We start from the raw sequence: 13,415 nt of genomic DNA on the forward strand, positions 1-13,415 counted from the left end.
CATCGCCGTCGTACTTGAAGTGGAGGGCACACTGCCTGCCCAGCCCGTGCGCAGGCGAATGTCTGCCAGCCGCGGGCCAGGACCGCGTTCCCCGTGACAAAGACCTCCACCGCAACCCACGAAGCCTTGCTGCAGCAGGCGTCCGCCTGCAGCCAGAGACCGCCCGAACTTGTGGATGGTAGTTCGCCGATGAAGAACCGCGGGAGCTGAAGCCAGGTGCCAGGCGGGTTCTCTGACCACACGATGAACTCTGGCATCACCTCCGCCGAGTGGAAGCGCGGCCGGGGAGGCCACGCAACCACGGCACGCCTCACCTCCTCCATAGGGCTGCCGCGACCTAGGCGGTTGCCACCATGCGAGGGGGCGCCACCGCGGCTGCGAGGGGCCGCGGCAGTGGTCGCAATGTGCTTGCGAGGGTGACCGCGCCCCCTCTTGGGCGGTTGCGATCCAGGCCCCTCCTGGCAAGCTTTCCCCTTCTCTGCGGTTGAGAGCGTCTTCGCAGGCGCCATGCGCGTCACTGCCGGCGATGGAGCAAGGAAGAAGACGAAGTGGGAGAGGCAGAGGAGAGACGGGTGATGGGGGCTTCGCCCCCACCTCCCATTTATAGCCAAGGGGAGGCCAACCGCCAGCCTCCATGATCTAAGGTAATAATGATCCTTTTCCTGCATGTAGAAAGGACCCGTCAAGTCAGGCAGTTGCCGAGGCTGCATGGGGAAGCGGAGACGCCCACGTCCAATCAGTCGCCATGCATCAACCAAGGCCGCAGGCTGTTGGGGCCTGCGGCGCTCTGCACTTGCCCTTTGGCTTCGCCTCGAAGCCAAGCCCGAGCGCGCCTTGGGCTCGGGGGCTACTGTCGGCGTTCTGGGAACGGGGGTCCCCAGACTTGCGTGCCTCCGGCCTGCGGCGTGGCTCCTCCAGCAGCCCTGTAGGGCCCATATTCACCAGCAGACATTCAAGTCCCTCGCAAGGAGCCAAGCCTCGTGAGGCAGACGATGCAAGACCTCCTTAGGGGTGGCCTCACAGGCTGGCTCGCGAGGGGCGGAGAGATCAAGGCAAGGCGAACCTCGCGAGGTTCCAATGACGTAAGCCATGACGATCAAGACCAGGCGGGCGCCAGCAAGCACAGTGTCCTCGCTTCCTCTTTGGTGCTAAGGAGGCAAGCGCAGGCGAGGAGTTCCAAGGCATCAGGAAAAGGTTTCCACATCGGTGCAACAAGACCAAGACCAGCAGGACGGCAGGACAGAGGTTACCGTGGAGCCCAAGACGGCGTCACCACCAGAGCCTTTGGCAGGCGAAGAGTACTTTTGTCAGGATAATTTGTACTAGTTGTCTCCCTTCAAATTGGCCGTTGTGGGATCCCTTCTCGCTCAATATTTGGGAAGAGGACTAGGGCCTCTATAAATAGGACTAGCCACCACCATAGCTGGGGGGGGTCTGATCTTGGATCAGGGCCATTCCATCCTTAGCCTCACACCAGTTCTCTAAGCACAAGAACACCTCTCCTCAGGAGGATGTTCTTCCCTTGCAACTGTTCATCCTCAGCCCAAGAGGCAATCCACCACACCACACTGGAGTAGGGTATTACACCACAAAGGTGGCCCGGACCAGTATAAATCTTATGTCTCGTGTTCTTTGAGTCCGTCAAAGCTAGGCCGTGAGATCGTTGAGTGTGCGAGCTAGAGAGGGGGGAGATCTTTGTGGGCACCCCAGTGTTCGAACCTCAAGGGTTTTGCCAGAACCCGAAATCCAACATTTACTTTGATAATTTGATATGTGGGTAGACCGGTGCTTGGGTACTGCCCTTCCTTGGACAAGCATCCCACTTATGATTAACCCTGCTCGCAAGCATCCGCAACTACGAAAGAAGAATTAAGGTAAACCTAACCATAGCATGAAACATATGGATCCAAATCAGCCCCTTATGAAGCAACGCATAAACTAGGGTTTAAGCTTCTGTCACTCTAGCAACCCATCATCTACTTATTACTTCCCAGTGCCTTCCCCTAGGCCCAAACAATGGTGAAGTGTCATGTAGTCGACGTTAACATGACACCACTAGAGGAAAGACAACATACATCTCATAAAAATATCGAACGAATACCAAATTCACATGACTACTTATAACAAGACTTCCCCCATGTCCTCAGGAACAAACATAACTACTCACAAATCATATTCATGTTCATAATTAGAGGGGTATTAATGTGCATAAAGGATCTGAACATATAATCTTCCATCGAATAAACCAACTAGCATCAACTACAAGGAGTAATCAACACTACTAGCAACCCACAGGTACCAATCTGAGGTTTTGAGACAAAGATCGGATACAAGAGATGAACTAGGGTTTGAGAGGAGATGGTGCTGGTGAAGATGTTGATGGAGATTGACCCCCTCCCGATGAGAGGATCGATGGTGATGACGATGGTGACGATTTCCCCCTCCCGGAGGGTTGTTTCCCCTGCAGAACAGCTCCGCCGGAGCCCTAGATTGGTTCCACCAAGGTTCCGCCTCGAGACGACGGCGCTTCATCTCGAAAGCTTCCCTCTTATTTTTCCAGGGCAAAAGACACCTTATACCAGAATATGGGCATCGGGGGGCTTCAAGGTGGCCCACGAGGCAGGGGGCGCGCCCAGGGGGTAGGGCGCACCCTCCACCCTCATGGACAGTGGGTGGGCCCCCTCTGGTGCTTTCTTCATCCAATATTTTTAATATATTCCAAAACTAACTTTCATGGAGTTTCAGGACTTTTGGAGTTGTGCAGAATAGGTCTATAATATTTTCTCCTTTTCCAGCCCAGAATTCTAGCTGCCGGCATTCTCCCTCTTCATCTAAACCTTGTAAAATAAGAGAGAAAAGGCATAAGTATTGTGACATAATGTGTAATAACAGCCCATAATGCAATAAATATTGATATAAAAGCATGATGCAAAATGGACGTATCAAATGCACAGAAGGAAAATGCAAGCTAGTGGCAGTGACACTCGACACCCCTCTCTCATCTCCCACTAATACAATAAAAGTCCTCGAAATCTACAAGCCTAGGCTCTCTTATTTCCCCGTCAGAAAGGATCAAGCATATATCACAAAATTCAGTAAGTGCTATCTGACGGTTTTCTACATATAAATTAAATTGCACCTCAGGGGGGTTATTCCTACTTATGAAATGAAAACTTTGCACAAAGGAATTTGTGAGGAGATGATACTGTTCACACTCAGCTGCAATGAAGTCGATGAGGCCAGCGTTAGTAGCAAATTATGCAAACTCTTGATGTATTTTGGCTCCATCCATGAATGGGTTGTGCGGATATTCGCACGGCCGTACCTCGGCCATTCTCCGGGTTCGGAGATCATTGTCTGATGACTCCCCAATAACTCCCTTGGAGCTCTTCTTGGAAGCAAACTTCCTAAAGAAACTCATCTTTTTTCCTATGAATAATATTCTAAAATTTTAGTCCACAATATTTTTCTCAATAAAACTTCACAAGATTGATAGCAGCTACTCATAGGGATGCATAGAGGCCATATCAAGCATTCAAACTACATAAAACTCTAAGAATTCAACATGCAAGCTCATCTACAGTAGCACCAATAATAGCTAATTATTCAAAATATAAACCACTAAAGCCAAAACTAATTGGACCAATGGAGGAGTCACACACCAAGTAGCAATCCCCCGAAATAGTTTCGGAAACGGAGCTTTGAGCAAAGAGATGGAAATCCGTGGGTTTGAGAGTAAGAACACGAGAGAGAGAGAGAGAGCAATGGTGATTTTTTTTCTGGAGGTAGGTGATGACGTGGGCTAAAGAGATAAGTGAGGGGCCCATGTGGGGGCCACAACCCACCAAGGCGCGCCTAGGGCTGCTAGCACGCCCACGTGGGATGTGCCTACCTTGTGCACCCCCCTTTGATGTTATTTGCATTAAAAATTCAGAAATATTTAGAAAAAAGTTGTATTAAATTTTCAGGGCATTCTGAGAACTTTTATTTTTTGGTCATTTTTTTATTGCATGGGAAATTTAGAAAACAGATAAAACATGGCATTTTATTCTATTTAACTAAGAAAACAGAAAATAAAAACTAAGGATAGAAGGTAGTGCCTACTAAATTCATCAACTTCATACCTCTCAAAAGTGATCCATCAATAAGGTTGATCAAGTCTTATTAACAACCACTTTCGATTAGCATGAAACCGAAGAAATTTTGTAAAACACTAAGTTACCTCAACGCGGATATGCACGTCCCCAACAATAAGCATTTCATATTTCTTTTTGGCAATAGGTAGAGGTAGTCGAAAACTTCCAATAGTGAGTGTCGAAGATTTTTCAATAACACTAATACCATTCACTTGGAATTGTTTCTTCGGGAAGTGCACTGTATGCTCATTACCATTGATATGAAAAGTGACCTTGATTTTATTGCAATCAATAACAGACCATACAGAATTCAAGAAGGGTCTACCAAGGATAATCGACATGTTGTCGTCCTTGGGCATCTCAAGTATAACAAAGTCAGTTAAGATAGTAACATTTGCAACAACTACAATGGGCACATCCTCACAATACCGATAGGTATGGAAGTTGATTTGTCAGCCATTTGCAAAGATATTTTAGTGGCTGTGAGTTTATTCAAATCAATTCTTTTGTATAAAGAGAAAGGCATAACACTAACACCAGCTCCCAATCACATAAAGCAGTTTTAACATAGTTTCTTTTGATGGAGCAAGGTATAGTTGGTATTCCAGGATCTCCAAGTTTCTTAGGTACTCCATCCTTAAAAGAATAATTAGCAGGCATGGTGGAGATTTCAGCTTCATGTATCTTTCTTTTATTACAGATGATGTCTTTCATATACTTTGCATAAGGGGACATCTTTAAGATATCAGTCAAGCGAGTGCACAAAAAGAATGGCCTAAGCATTTCAGCAAAGCGTTCAAATTATTCATCATCTTTCTTCTTAGTTGATTTAGGTGGAAAGGGCATGGGTTTCTAAACCCATGGTTCTCTTTCCTTACTATGTTTTCTAGCAACAAAGTCTCTTTTATCATATCTTTCATTCTTGGGTTGTGGGTTATCAAGATCAACAACTGGTTCTATTTCAACATCATTATCTGGTTCTTTATCATTGTTTGGTTGGGTGTCTTCATGAACCTCATCATTATCTTTTTCATTATTAGAAGGTGAGTGTTCATTACCAGATTGAATTTCAACATCAGAAAAAGAAACATCATTATTAGCTTCAGGAGGTTTTTTTACCTTAGGTTCACTAGAGGCATGCAAAGTCCTGATTGCTCTCTGACTATAGTGCCAGAAAAGCTCCTGTCTGCTAGGACTACATCGGTATTTCCCAAAGAGGAAGGGATGATGCAGCACAATGACGGTAGGTATTTCCCTCAGTGAAGAAACCAAGGTTATCAAACCAGTAGGAGAACCAAGCAACACAACGTAAACAACACATGCACACAAATAACAATACCTCGCAACCCGACATGTTAAAGGGGTTGTCAATCCCTTTCGGGTAACGATGCCAAAAAATTGTAGTAGATTGAAATAATAGATCGCAAATAAAATAAAGTGCAGCAAAGTATTTTTGTATTTTTGGTTTAATAGATCTGAACAAAAATGCAAAGGAAAAGTAGATCGCAAGCAAATATATGAGGAAGAAGACCCGGGGGCCGTAGGTTTCACTAGTGGCTTCTCTCGAGAAAGATAGCAAACGGTGCGTAAACTAATTACTGTTGGGAAATTGATAGAACCTCAAATAATTATGACGATATCCAAGCAATGATCATTATATAGGCTTCACGTCCAAGATTAGTAGACCGACTCCTGCCTGCATCTATTACTATTACTCCTCACATTGACCGCTATCCAGCATGCATGTAGTGTATTAAGTTCATGAAAAAACGGAGTAATGCAATAAGAATGATGACATGATGTAGACAAGATCTGTTTATCTATTGCGTAGATATAGATCCCGTCTTTTTATCCTTAGTAGCAACGATACATACGTGTCGGTTCCCTTTCTGTCACTAGGATCGAGCACCATAAGATCGAACCCACTATCGGGCACCTCTTCCCATTGCTAGATAAATAGATCAAGTTGGCCAAACAAAAACCCAAATATCGGGGAAGAAATATGAGGCTATAAGAGACCATGCATATAAGATATCAAATAAACTCAAATAACTGTCATGGATATAAAAAGATATGACTGATCATAAACTCAAAGTTTATCAGATCCCAACAAACACACCACAAAAGGAGTTACATCATATGGATCTCCAAGAGACCATTGTATTGAGAATCAAGAGAGAGAGAGAGAGAGATGAAGCCATCTAGCTACTAACTACGGAACATGAGGTCTACAAAGAACTAATCAAGCATCGTCGGAGAGGCACCAATGGAGGTGGTGAACCCCATCCGAGATGGTGTCTAGATTGGATCTGGTGCTTCCGGACTCTGCGGCGGTTGGATGAATATTTCGTCGACTCCCCTAGGGTTTGTGGAATATTCGGGTATTTATAGAGCAAAGAGGCGGCCCAGGGGGAACCCGAGGTGGCCACAACCCACCAGGGTGCGCCAGGGCCTCCTGGCGCGCCCTGGTGGGTTATCCCCTCCTCGGGAGTCCCCCCAGGTGCTATCAGGGCCCAACATGTTCCTTCTGGTCCAAAAAAAATCTCTGTAAAGTTTCGTGGCATTTAGACTCCGTCTGATATTGATTTTCTGCGATGTAAAAAACACGGAAAAAATAAGAACTGGCACTTGGCACTATGTCAATATGTTAGTACCAAAAAATGATATAAAATGACTATAAAATGATTATAAAACATCCAAGATTGATAATATAACAGCATGGAACAATCAAAAATTATAGATACATTGGAGACATATCAGCATCCCCAAGCTTAACTCCTACTCGTCCTCGAGTAGGTAAGTGATAAAAACAGAATTTTTGATGTGGAGTGTTGTTTAACATGTCATATCATATTCTTTTCTTTATAGCATGGACAATTGGACTTTTATGTGATTCAAAGCAATACTCTAGTGTTGACATAATAATTTAGATACTCAAGCATATCAACAAGCAACCATGTCTTTCAAAATATCAATGCTAAAATAAGTTATCCCTACAAAATCATATAGTCTTGTCATGCTCTATCTTCTTAACACAAAGTATTTATCATGCACAACCCTGACGATAAGCCGAGCAATTGGTTCATACTTTTTAACGCGCTTCAGCTTTTTCAACTCTTACGCAATACATGAGCGCAAGCCATGGATATAACACTACGGGTGGAATAGAGTATGATGATAGGGGTAAATATAGACAAGACAAAAAAGTAAGAAAGTCTCACATCAATGCGGCTAACCAGCGGGCTATGGAGATGCCCATCAATCGATATCAATGTGAGGAGTAGGGATTGCCATGCAACGAATGCACTAAGAGCTATAAGTGTATGAAAGCTCAATATGAAAACTAAGTGGGTGTGCATCTAATCCTATACTGAAAAAATTCCCAGTAGTATATGAAAGTGACAACATAGGAGACTCTCCATACGAAAAACATGGTGCTACTTTGAAGCACAAGTGTGGTAAAGGATACTAGCAATGCCCCTTCTCTCTTTGTTTATTTTTATTTTTCTTTCTTTCTTTTTTTTTCTTTCTCTCATTATCCGGAGTCTCATCCCGACTTGTGGGGGAATCATAGTCTCCATCATCCTTTCCTCACTGGGGCACTGCTCTAAAAATGAATATTGATGATCATCACACTTCTATTTACTTATAACTCAAAAGAAACAAAAATTACAACCTATGACAAGTATGACTCTATATGAATGCCTCTAGCAATGATCTAGCGTAACACGTATGAAAAATAATGAATGGTGGCTGAGCCACAAACACTATGTCAGCTATATGATCATGCAAAGCAATATGACAATGAATGCTCAAGTCATCAAACAGAAGCGGTGGAAGTTGCATGGCAATATATCTCGGAATGGCCATGGAAAAGCCATAATAGGTAGGTATGGTGGCTGTTTTGAGGAAGATATAATGAGGCTTATGTGTGATAGAGCGTATCATATCACGGGGTTTGGATGCACCTGCAAAGTTTTCACCACGTCTCGATGTGAGAAAGGGCAATGCACGGTACCATAGAGGCTAGCAAATTACGAAAAGGTAAGAGTGTGTATAATCCATGGACTCACATTAGTCATAAAGAACTCATATACTTATTGCAAGCGTTTATTAGCCCTCTAAGCAAAGTACTACTATGCATGCACCTAGGGGGATAGATTGGTAGGAAAAGACCATCGCTCGTCCCCGACCGCCACTCATAAGGAAGACAATCAAAAATAAATCATGCTCCAACATCATAGCATAATGAGAGACTATACATGCATGCTTCGGGAGTCACAAACCTTAACACCAATATTCCTACTAGAGCATAATTACTCATAAACATAACTCACATACCACATCATCATATCTCAAAACTATTACTAAGAATCAAGTTTATTTTGTCCAATGATCTTTATGCCATTTTTCTTTTCTTTATCCATCTTGGATATCTATCACTTTGGGACTAATTTTCATGTGTTGCTTTTCATAAGCTCAAACAAATATAAGTTAAGACCTTGAGCATAATATTTCTTTCTCTCAAAATAATTTAAGTGAAGCAAGAGAGAATTTCTTCAAAAGTACTAAGCACACCATGCTCAAAAAGAGTGAAGCACTAGAGCAAGTCCTAGCTCATAAAAGATTTAAGTGAAGCACAGAGAGCAATTCTAACAAGTCATGACATAATTTTGGCTCTCTCAAATAGGTGTCTCCAGCAAGGATTGATGACTTAAAACACAAAATAAAACAAGCAAAGACTCATATCATACAAGACGCTCCAAGAAAAACACATATCATGTGACGAATAAAAATGTAGTCTCGAGTAAAATACCAATAGTTGTTGGAAAAAAGCGGGGATGCCACTCGGGGGCATCCCCAAGCTTAGTTAGTTGCTCATTTTTGGATAATAGCTTGGGATTCCGGGGAATCCCCAAGCTTAGGCTCTTCCATCCTTCCTTCATCCATCGTAAGATAACCCAAAACTTGAAAACTTCAATCACACAAAACTCAACAAAACCTTCGTGAGATCCGTTAGTACAAGAATAATAAACCACTACTATAAGTGATATATCAAACCAATTCATATTTTGTTTTTGTATTATATCTAATGTATTCCAACTTTTCTAGGGAAAAAACTCATCAAAGAAAACCATAGAGCCATCAAAATAAGCACATAACACAAAGAAAACAGAATCTGTCAAAACAGAACATTCTGTAGCAATCTGACTATTTAGAATACTTCTGTAACTCCAAAAATTCTAAAAAGTTAGGAAGACCTGAGAAATTTGTATATTGATCTACTGCAAGTTGAATGCATATTTTATCGCTCTCTAGTAAAAAATTAAAATTAATTTCGTGAGCATAAAAGTTTCTGTTTTTTAGTAAGATCAAACAAATATCACCCAAGAAGATCCTAAAGGCTTTACTTGGCACAAACACTAACTAAAACATAAAAAACACAATCATAATAGTAGCATAATTATGCTAACACACAAGAATAGTAAGCAAAAAGCAAAAATGAATTTTATTCATTGGGTTGCCTCCCAACAAGCGCTATAGTTTTACGCCCTTAGCTAGGCATAAAGCAAGGATCTAACGTTTGTCTTCCGAAGTTTTGGCAACTTTTGTAAGGGTTTTCTCAAACCCGGGAGGCTCTTTATGCTTCCCTAAATTCTCCGGGAAAGAAACCATCTTAAGATCCAAAATATCCAATCGCTTGTTGCAAAGAGTAATTAGGGTATTCATGCGATTGATACTACCATTGAGGTGTTTGAGGGGTTCATTATATTTCTGTATTTCAACCATATGTTTATGCAAATCACTAAGTTTATCCAACATTTGAAATCCCTCAGGGGTAAAAGAAAACCCCTTCTTTTCAGAAGGAATTCCCAAAATCCCTTCCAAAATTTCATAGGCAGCTTTTGCATCAAGTTCAGTAAAATGTCCTTTAGCGGCAAAATCCAGAAGTTGTCTATGATGCAAAGCTAATCCTATGTAAAAATTACGAAGCAAAACCTTAGCATCCCCCTTCAGATTGGAAATACGATATGATTCCATAAGCCTATACCAGGCATCTTTCAAATTTTCTCCTTGTCTTTGTTTGAAGTAAAGAACTTCAAAATGTGGTGACAAAGGAGGAGTAGGGACGCTAGCCATCGGGACTAGAGACAAGAGATCGGCGAAAAACAAAGGCGAATAAAACGACAAATTTTTGTGAAGTGGGGGAGAGGAAAATGAGAGGCAAATGGCAAATAATGTAAATTGCAAGGACATGAGATTTGTGATTAGGAACCTGGTTATGAAGAAGATCCTCCCCGGCAACGGCGCCAGAAATTCCTTTTGATTGCTCTCTGACTATAGCGCTAGAAAAGCTCCTGTCTGCTAGGACTACGTCGGTATTTCCCCAAAGAGGAAGGGATGATGTAGCACAGTAGGTATTTCCCTTAGTGAAGAAACCAAGGTTATCGAACCAGTAGGAGAACCAAGCAACACAATGTAAACAACACCTGCACACAAATAACAACACCTCACAACCCGACGTGTTAAAGGGGTTGTCAATCCCTTTCGGGTAACGATGCCAGAAAATTGTAGTAGATTGAAATAATAGATCGCAAATAAAATAAAGTGCATCAAAGTATTTTTGTATTTTTGGTTTAATATATCTGAATAAAAATGCAAAGGAAAAGTAGACCGCGAGCAAATATATGAGGAAGAAGACCCGGGGGGCGTAGGTTTCACTAGTGGCTTCTCTCGAGAAAGATAGCAAACGGTGGGTAAACAAATTACTATTGGGCAATTTATAGAACCTCAAATAATTATGATGATATCCAGGCAATGATCATTATGTAGGCATCACATACAAGATTAGTAGACCGACTCCTGCCTGCATCTACTACTATTACTCCTCACATCGACCGCTATCCAACATGCATTTAGTCTATTAAGTTCATGGAAAAAATAGAGTAATGCAATAAGAACGGTGACATGATGTAGACAAGATCCGTTTATCTATTGCATAGATATAGATCCCGTCTTTTTATCCTTAGTATCAACGATACATACATGTCGGTTCCCTTTCTGTCACTAGGATCGAGCATCGTAAGATCGAACCGACTACCAGGCACCTCTTACCATTACAAGTAAATAGATAATGTTGGCCAAACAAAACCCAAATATTGGATATAAGAGATCAAAGAAACTCAAATAAGTTTCATGGATATAAAAAGATATGACTGATCATAAACTCAAAGTTCATCAGATCCCAACAAACACCCCGCAAAAAGAGTTTCATCATATGCATCTCCAAGAGACCATTGTATTGACAATCAAGAGAGAGAGAGAGAGAGTTGAAGCCATCTAGCTACTAATTACGGACCCGAAGGTCTACAAAGAACTACTCACGCATCATTGGAGAGGCACCAATGGAGGTGGTGAACCCCATCCGAGATGGTGTCTAGATTGGATTTGGTGGTTCTGGACCCTGTGGCGGTTGGATGAATATTTCGTCGAATCCCCTAGGGTTTCTGGAATATTTGGGTATTTATAGAGCAAAGAGGCAGTCCAGGGGGCACCCAAGGTGGGCACAACCCAGCAGGGCGCGCCTGGGCCTCCTGGCGCGCCCTGGTGGGTTGGCCCCTCCTCGGGACTCCCTCAGGTGCTAGCAGGGCCCAACATGTTCCTTCTGGTCCAAAAAATTCTCCATAAAATTTCGTGGTATTTGGACTCCGTTTGATATTGATTTTCTACGATGTAAAAAACACGGAAAAAACAGGAACTGTCACTTGGCACTATGTCAATAGGTTAGTAACAAAAATGATATAAAATGACTATAAAACATCCAAGATTGATAATATAATAGCATGGAACAATAAAAAATTATAGATACGTTGGAGACGTATCAAGTCCTATCATTTTTCTTTTTCTTCTTCTTTTTGGTAGGACTAGGTGCATCGCTGTTAATTCTCTGGGAGCCTTGTTCAATTCTTTTAGGGTGTCCCTTAGCATAAAGTTGTTCCAAGTAATTTTACCTCCTCTAGTCATTACTCTAACAGCATGATCATTGATATTATTATTCATTTCATCAAGCAATTCTCTTTGAGATTTAACAACTTGTTCTAGTTGAGGTTGAACCATAGAGGGATGTTTTCCTACACCTCTAACATCATTTGAGATTCTAAATAACAAGTCACTCATGCGAGCAATCGTATTAGAATTGTATTTCAATTGTTTCATAACATTTGCATTGAAGTGATCTTGTTTTCTAATATAGTTAAGAAACTAGTAAAGGCATTGACTAGGATACATATTATAAGGGTTGTCATTATCATTGAATTTCATTAAAGAATTTACCTCTACCACCTTAGGTGGTGGCGTGTCAAGCCCATGTATTTCCTCAATAGGAGGTAAATTTTTGACATCCTCAGCTTTAATACCTTTTCCTTCATACATTTCTTTGCCTCTTGCAGATCTTCAGGACTGAGATATAAGATACCCCTCTTCTTCGGAGTAGGTTTAGACGGTGGTTCGGGAAGAGTCCAATCATCATAATTTTTCAATATGTTATTCAATAGTTCCTCAGCTTGTTCAACAGTTCATTCCCTAAAAACACAACCAGCACAACTATCTAGGAAGTCCCTAGAAGCATCGGTTGGTCCATTATAAACGATATCAAGTATTTCATTTTTCTTAAGAGGATGATCAGGCAAAGCATTCCGCAAGTTGAGAAGCCTCCCCAAGCTTGTGGGAGACTCTCTTCTTCAATTTGCACAAAGTTAAATATTTATTATAAGGAATCTTGTTTCTTATGAGTAGGATTTTTTCCAGAGAAGTAATAAATCATATCCTGGGGACTACGCACACAACCAGGAGCAAGAGTATTGTACCAAGTCTTAGCATCACCCTTTAATGAGAACGGAAATAATTTGAGAGTATAGTCGAATTTTCTCATCATGGGCAAATAGGGTGGCTATGTCATTCAACTTAGTAAGGTGTGCAACAATAGTTTTAGATTCATAACCATAGAAAGATCAGATTCAACCAAAGTAATCAACTCTGGGTCGACATATAATTCATAATCCTTATCATCAACAAAGATAGGTGAAGTAGCAAACTTAGGATCACATTTGATTCTAGCATTCAAAGATTTTTCTTTCAGTTTGCATAATAATTTCTTAAGATCATTCCTATCATTGAAAGCAAGAAAGTCTCTAGTTGTCTCCTCATCCATAACATAACCTTCTGATATCTTAGGCAATTCATATCTAGGAGGACTAGGCCTAATAGGTGTTTCAAGAT

The sequence above is a fragment of the Triticum urartu genome, chromosome 6A (assembly GCF_056163025.1).
Source record: "Triticum urartu cultivar PI428250 chromosome 6A, HENAU_Tu73, whole genome shotgun sequence".
Taxonomy (NCBI): domain Eukaryota; kingdom Viridiplantae; phylum Streptophyta; class Magnoliopsida; order Poales; family Poaceae; genus Triticum; species Triticum urartu.